The sequence below is a fragment of the Canis aureus genome, chromosome 21, assembly GCF_053574225.1.
Source record: "Canis aureus isolate CA01 chromosome 21, VMU_Caureus_v.1.0, whole genome shotgun sequence".
Classification (NCBI taxonomy): Eukaryota; Metazoa; Chordata; class Mammalia; order Carnivora; family Canidae; genus Canis; species Canis aureus.
The window spans coordinates 23,046,109-23,053,944 of record NC_135631.1 but is presented as its reverse complement, the minus strand read 5'-3'; the positions used below and the strand labels follow the sequence as shown (position 1 = coordinate 23,053,944).

The following is a 7,836-nucleotide window of genomic DNA, read 5'->3' as shown; positions in this document are numbered from 1 at the left end:
ACATTAAAAACAACACGTCAGCTCATTTCACAAACACAACTGCTAGTATTTTAATTATTCTATCTCATTAATTCTTGGTGTCCCACCCCTGGCCACCTTTCTACTGGGGGCCAGAGCAAGGTCCAGGACTGGATGTCTTGACCACTGGTCCACTACCCCACAAAAGTCTGTCGGTGCCTGAGAAGGGTAGCAACACACTTTCCAGCATGGGGCCACACTTGGCTTTCATGGAATCTGGGCTATAGATGGGGAAAGAAGGGACTGGGAAGGGACTGGAGCACATTCAGTAGACAGCTCTACCACTCAGGACCACAATTCTGTTGGTGGTGGATGAGCCAGTGTACATAGCATCATTGCAGTATCATCTCAAGTTATCAGGAAACTTTGAACCTCATATTGCTGTGAGGCAGACTTTTTCAAGGTATGTTCCTGGAAATATTTGTTCTGTAGGGTTCCATGTTCAAAATCTTTGGAAAACACTGCAGACCAAATTTCTCTCCTGGAGATTCACAAGGCGTATCAACAGAGTAGATTAATGGATTAGAGAAGGTCTGTGGTAAAGGAACTTGATGAGCCTCACCTGACCTATAATTCTCTGGCTACAGAATCCCTTTTTTTTTTTCATTAACCTGCACTTTTGGAAACACTAACATAAAGAAAGGGCAGTACATTTTAATCAATTCCTCCCAACTCATCGTTCTAAAAAAAAAAAAAAATCTTAGAAATAGCACAGGTGTAGGCAATCAGTAATATGGGGTGAGTGGCTCCATACATAGGGATCAAGATCAGTGATGCTGTATCGAATACACATTCAACTCCTATTCAAACTTATGGGCACAAAGGAGTGCTCTTTTCAAGAATCACAGTAACATTTGATATTTTAGAAAGGTTTTGGAGTTCCTTTTTTGGAAGACCCACTCTCAGAATTAAAAAATTTGGAGGTGGAAAGTAATCTTCAAGAGCATATGAAGCCATGAGTTCTGAACCATGTCGTCAAGACATTGTGAGGTTTGTTAAGAGTAGTTTTTAAAACACGTGATAGCATTACAGATTGTGAATGATGTTTCAAAAAACGAACTAGAACAGTGTCAAGGTTATCGCTACTATATTACCCCCTTTTACTGCATTGCATTCCAGTATTCTTTTTTTGAGTGAGAAGAGGAGGTGGAGTTACAGCCAGCCTGCTGGGAATTGCCCAGAACCCATAGCCTCTCTTACTGGTGCCAAGGGATACACCCATGGGAGTGTGTCCTGCGTGTAAATCTTATCTGTCTGTTATCTGATGGCAGAAGCTGAAAACATGCTGAGCTAACACAAACCCCACATATTACGGATGAGAGCACGAAGGCCTAGAGAGACAGAAAACACGCCTAGACCATTCAATCAGGAGACAATCTATAGAACCAAGACCTAGGTGTTCTCTTCTGGCCCTAGACAACTTGGTCTCTTTGGAAGAAGCTGCTTCACCTCATGTTCCTCAGAAGAGCCTGCGATGGGAACTATAGTATTAGGGACTTACTGATTTATGTTATAGGTTCTTTTTTTTCTAAGATTTTTATTTATTTGAGAGGTAGAGAGAGTGAGAGAAAACATGAGCAGGGGGAGGGACAGAGGGAGAACAGACTCCCCACTGAGCAGGGAGCCTGATGTGGGGCTCAATCCTGGAACCCTAGGATCATGATCTGAGCCGAAAGCAGACACCTAACTGACTGAGCCACCCATGCTTAGTCCTCTGTACATTATGTGTTCTATCTATAACATAAATATCTCGTTCACTCAATCCCCACAGGATCCTTCCGTGTCACCCAGTAAAGGGCCCAGTATTCCAGTGTGGAATATATTACCTCCTAAACCCAAAGAGGTCCAGCAAGCACTATGCCCTTTTCTTTGTTGTATAAGTTACAAAGCACAAACACTTGACCTTTCCGTTAGATAAGATAATCCAGTATGGATCTGATATTATATCCAAATCATCGGATCCCTAAAACCTTCACCAATGTGGCAAGTCCCTGAATTCTTAAAGCACATATATATGTGTGTATGTGTGTGTGTGTGTGTGTGTGTGTATTCATATATGTATATTTGCAAAGTTATCCAGAGAATTTGTCATCTCTCATCAGGTTTGATTAATATGATGTCAATATAGTGGACAAAGGTGATGTTCTGCATAATTATCAGATGGTCTACATCCCTTTGGACGACATTGGGACTGGAGGGGGGGTGGAATGGATGTGGTCTTAAGGTAAAACTGTGAATGTATATTGTTGCTTGTAACATATGCACGTCCGTTGCTTCCGATCCTCTCTTCTGATGGGTATTTAAACCACATATTTGCCAGGAAATAGCTGAATACCATACACATGAGGATGTGTCAATCTGCTCTAGTGAAAAACAGCTGAAGTTGATGGGTATTACTCAGTTAAGTTTTCAGCAGTACCTAGTTATACCTCATGATTCCGTTTTTCTGGGGCCAGATTGATAAATTAAATGAGGATATAATGGGGGCTACCACCCCTACATCCATTATGTCTTCAAGGATGGTAGTAATATGTCGTTCCTCCTACGAGGTAGAGTGGGTATGCTAAATTCAGCGAAAGGTGTAGTTTGGGAGACTGACACATGGCCTTTCCTACTACAATTGCTTTTACTCTGTAGGTCATAGAATGAGTATAAATATTCTGCAAATTGCTGAGAATATTCTTCCCATTGATACATTTGGGAGCTGGGAAAAAGACCACTGGATGGACTCATGGGCTCGGTTTATCAACTATGAGACAAACCTGGGTTGGGGCTCGTGTATTACCTGCCTTGCATAAGCCTCTTCTCTGAAAAGGGTCCTGATGACACTTTGGGTTCTCTAGTATCAGGACCACTTCTGAACTTGTATCCAACACACTTGAAAGAACTGGATATTTCCCGTTCCTTGGTGTATAACTAACTACCTGTGTAAAGACCTACAGGTCTTTTTGGAGAATCGCTACAGTACATACTTGCTATGATGCTTCCATATCTTGTCACACGAAGACCCAAACCCTTTTACAGTGGGATCTGGATCTGAGAATTGACTGAGGTCTGGTCCTGGGTAAGAAACCCTGGGACAACATGACCTATAAGCCACCTTCACAGATGACTTCAGGTCGACCTCCCTGGATGCCATTGTGACGTTGCTGCCCATTGCAGGAACTACATTCATCCTGGCTTCTGATAGTGAAGTGTTACCATCTGGCCCCCGCTTTTCTGGGATGTCGTTATTATCATTGATACTAGGGAGACTGGTTCTGGAAAAGCTTCTTCTATTATCATCCCCAGCTGAAAGAGAGCAGCCTCTACGGAGCTTCTCAATAGTACTGGCACCTCATTCTAAGATACTAACAATGGTCACAGCCATCTATCAAACACATCTCCTGAGGCCCTTCATTCCATTTTGACAAATATCTTCTTGTGCTCCCACCTCCTAGCATCCTCATGACCCACTCTTAGGCATGCCCACACAATCCTTGATGGTACACAGTAACCAGTTCTTGAACCCTCTTTGGCATATAATTCCTCTCCTCTCTTTGCAGGCTTGTCACTTTCCCCATAGTGTTATGCTGAGATTTGACCCTAATTATAAGGCAGGTGGCCAGGTGGTAGATGATCTTAAGAAGGGCCCATATTACCTTATAAGGCACTAGCTTCATTTGAGGCTATTACCTTCAAAAAAAAAAAAAAAAAAAAGGAAGGGGAATCTATCTTCTGACAAGGGGAAGTGCAGCCATTTATGTAGGCCAAGGGGGGAGGTCAAGGTTGTCAAGTGCATGTTCCCAGATGTCTGTATTCCAAATCTTAGGCTCCTACTCTTTTCCTATCATCGTTTTGTCTTTGGCATAGACATTTGCCTAAACTCTGAATTCAGTCTGCTTTGAAGTTCTGTTCTCCTCACAGTAAAGTTCTGTTCTTCCTCTTCAGCTCCTCCTGCCTCTGGCTGCAGAAGATGAGGTCTCTAAGCGTCACCTAAAAGGCTCTCAGCTTTAAATTGCTGATTTATATTTAATCTTTGCATTTCCTCTCTTCTTCCTCTCTTCTAATCAATGGCACTTAGCACCAGTCCTCCAATTCTACAGTCTTGGATTTGCTCTTTGCTCCATACCTCTCCAATGCCAGAGACACGGCACTGACTAATGCAGCCCCCAGTTCACCACAAGTGGAATTCTTAGCCATTGTATGCTATAGTGTGCCAGAGAGTCTCAGTACTCCCACCTACTGCCAGGGAGGATCTTTGCTGTCATCGAGTCAGTGAGATATTCACTTCTAGGTCCCCATCTTTAGAGTCTATTTCCTACTTCGCATGCAAGGCCCATAAAGGAGTTCTGGATATTTGTTATCAAGTGGTATTCTTATTAGATTAAGTCTTTAAGTGATAATTCTGATGTTGGCAACACTCACTTTGGGGCATAAGCTCAGGAATGTGTGAATAAAAATCAGGTTCATCTCATTTGATAAAAACAGGTCATAAAAAGTGACCGATTTATACTAGAATAAATTTAAATCTGCCAAAAAAAGATTTTTAAACGATGTTCAGCATCCCTTGAGATTAAAGCAAGGGGCTCTCTCCTCTGCTTATCATGTTTGCAAAAATGCTACTGAGGATGAAGTGAGAAAAACAGTCTTCAGGTATTTGTGGTGGACCTGGGAATGGGTATAGACTTTTGGGAACATAATTTGTCAATATGCATCAAAACTGAAAAAATTGATACCTCTCCCAACCTAATAACCTCACTTCCAAGAATTGATTACAAGGAAATAATCAGTGATCCCCAAAAAGCTATGTGTTCAGGGATACCCCTCTAGCATTATTTTATGCTAGTGAAAAATTGAAATCTTAAATGTTAAAAAAATATAAAATGAGGATTTAATGCTACAACATTTAGACGATGAAATACTGTGCTTTATGATTACCTAGGCGTGGATTCCAATTCCAATTCTGTCTTTCCCTAACGTTATAACTCTGGGTGAATTAATTAACATTAATTAATTTTCTTAAAATGGAAATTGTCATAGTTCCTATCTCAAAGGGTTGCTATGTGCAGTACTTAGAACAGGGACTGGCTCACAGAAGTGCTATTATTATTGTTTAGGAGATACAATATAAGGATATGTTAATGTATTATATAAATATTTACATATAATATATTAGCCAATTGAAAAAGTAGTTGTCTACCTACAATGTGGTGTCAGTTTTTTGATTAGCCATATTCATAGGTCAAAGACTGGAAAAAGTAAAGAGTTAAACCATAAACATTTTGCTCTCTGGCTTCCTTTATGTTCTTGGAAATTATTGAGGATCACAGACAAGTTTTGTGAGTTATAGTTAGAGAGGGTTATTATATTCAAAATTAGAAGTAAAAGATGGAAAAGCACAGGTGTGCACAAGCACATGAGCTGTTAGAACAATGGTGTGATCATGTGTCCTGTACCTTCTGGAAAACTCGGCTCTACACTCATGAAAGAGTAAGCCATGAACCAAACAAATAATGGTTTGGAATTATTATTAAAAGAATTCAGACTCTGTGGACCCCCTAAAAGAGTCTCAGGGACCCCCAGGGGGTCACACGCTGAGAATGTTACACTAAACCATTAACTATTAACATAAACCCTTCATATACTTTTCTTTATTGTCTTCTGTATTATTGAAACTCTCTATAATAAGCATATATAAATTTATAATTATAAAATATAAGAACAATTTAAAAATATATTTGTCATAGTCATGTCACATGAACACACATTCGGTTGGATGAGGGGTTCTTCTACCTAAATGGGAGTCCTGCATTTTCCTGAGCTCTGAGACAATTCTTAGAGATGTCCAAGAATGCAGGAGCTAGTGGTTCTATGCAACTGACTTTATTTTGGATGCTTCGCAGAGGCAGACCATTACCTAAAGAAAATGCTTTAGAAACTCTGAGGAGGAAGCCAGCTCATAGACAGAGGGATGGCTAATGGCTAGTTTTTTCTGACATGCTTATGCCCAGAGTAGGGGTGTTGCTCCACATAAACAGTTTAGCCACTGATCAAAGAAGCCTGTTCTGGACATTGTCATACATGGTGATCACGTGGTCTCAATGATGGTCACCTTGTTTGGTTCATTTCTGGGTGCTCAGGGCTGAGCATAGCATGTGACACGTAGTAGGCATTCACTCTTTGCTAAATGAACCATGTGTGAGCAAGAGCAGCCCACGGGCGGCCTATAAACTGCCAAGAAGTGCTATAATAATAGTTTCTTCTTCTTTTTTTCTTAAGATTTTATTTATTTATTCATGAGATACACAGAGTGAGGCAGAGACACAGGCAGAGGGAGAAGGAGGCTCCTCGCAGGGAGCCCGATGTGGGACTCCATCCCCAGACCACAGGATCATGACCTGAGCTGAAGGCAGAAGTATTCTTCTCTCCCCCTCCCTCTCCTTTTGCCCTTCCTCCTGCTCATACATATATGCACTCACTTCTTTTCTCTCTCTAAAATAAATAAATAAATCTTAAAAAAAAAAAAAAAACGAACTAGGGGTATCTGGGTGGCTCAGTTAAGTATCTGCCTTTGGCTCAGCATCTCAGGGTCCTGGAATCAAGCTGCCTCAGCATGCCTGCTCAGCAGGGAGCCTGCTTCTCCTTCTCCCTCTGCCCCTCCTGCATCTGCTCTCTCTCAAACAAATAAAATCTAAATATCAGTAAATATAATAAAAATAAAAAATAAAACTCCACCCTTAGAAATCCTTGCCTCTGACTAAAGCCTGTGAGATGTGGTTTTCTGAGCATAGGTTACAAAGCCTGTGGGGACTAGAGGTTGGCAGGAGGAAGGAAGAAGGAGCCTGGAGTAAGTTGAAAAGGGGAACTGGAGAGGTTGGGACCCAACGTAGGTGTGGAGAGGCCACAACAACGTGTGGCTGGAGGAATTGAAGACCCACACAACCACCCCCACTGGAATCTGAGCCAACAAGGGGAAAAGCTGTCTTAACAGGCTGAGCTGACACCAGAGCTGCCTGGAAACCATGTTTGGGAAGGATAGAGGATGCAGATGGGCTCAGTCTTCTGTTAGTAGGTCAAAGACCCTGCAAAGACCTCACTCATTCAAGATGGCAGCTTTCATCCTCCCCACATCTCAGCAGAACCTTAAGCAGCAGAACAACATGCTTTTCGCTTTTTTTTTTTTTTTTTTTTTGCTTTTGGCTTTCAATGAATTCAAGCAAGATGGAGTGCAAGGAACATGACAAAAGTGTCTCCTGGTGAGAAGGCACATTCTCCATAAAGAACTAGAGAGCGAGGAGAAGAGGTAGGAGTAGATGCCAGCCCAAGGCAGGTGAAATAAGTCAAGAAATGTGATCAACAAAGTGGCTGAGTGACTGGAAAGTTTTTTTGTTTTTTTTCAGGCACTATAGACAGAGACCACAGTAATTTGGTGAAAAATGTTTGCTGAGTGTGTATTAGAATGCTACTCCGTAGCCGGTACCTATAGAGTATCTGCTTGGAATGTTACTTTGGCCCTACCTCCTGCCCTTTGCATATGCTGTGTCCTCTGTCCGGAATGCCTTTTCCACTTTACCACTTACATCAAATTCACTCTTTAAGACCAAGCTCAGAAACTCTGCCCTCCAGGCCACCTCCTGTGATTCTTTCTACCCTCCCACCCTTGAATGCCCAGCAAAGTGTGAATTTTGCTGCAGGGGATCCATAATATCCTATGCTGGGTAGCCAGAAAATGTGCTTTTTTAATGGACAGGACTCAAATTAATTTGCCCCTGTAACCATCGCCCTGGCTGAGCTGATGTTTCTTTTCTTTTTTTTTAAGATTTTATTTATTTATTC

The 7,836-nt window shown here is 41.6% G+C and overlaps 1 long non-coding RNA gene across 3 annotated transcripts in view; it reads right to left on the bottom strand.

Moving 5' to 3' along the window:
* LOC144292768 (uncharacterized) overlaps window positions 1–7,836 on the bottom strand; it is a 46,488-nt gene that overhangs the window by 1,674 nt on the left and 36,978 nt on the right. The window lies entirely within an intron of this gene.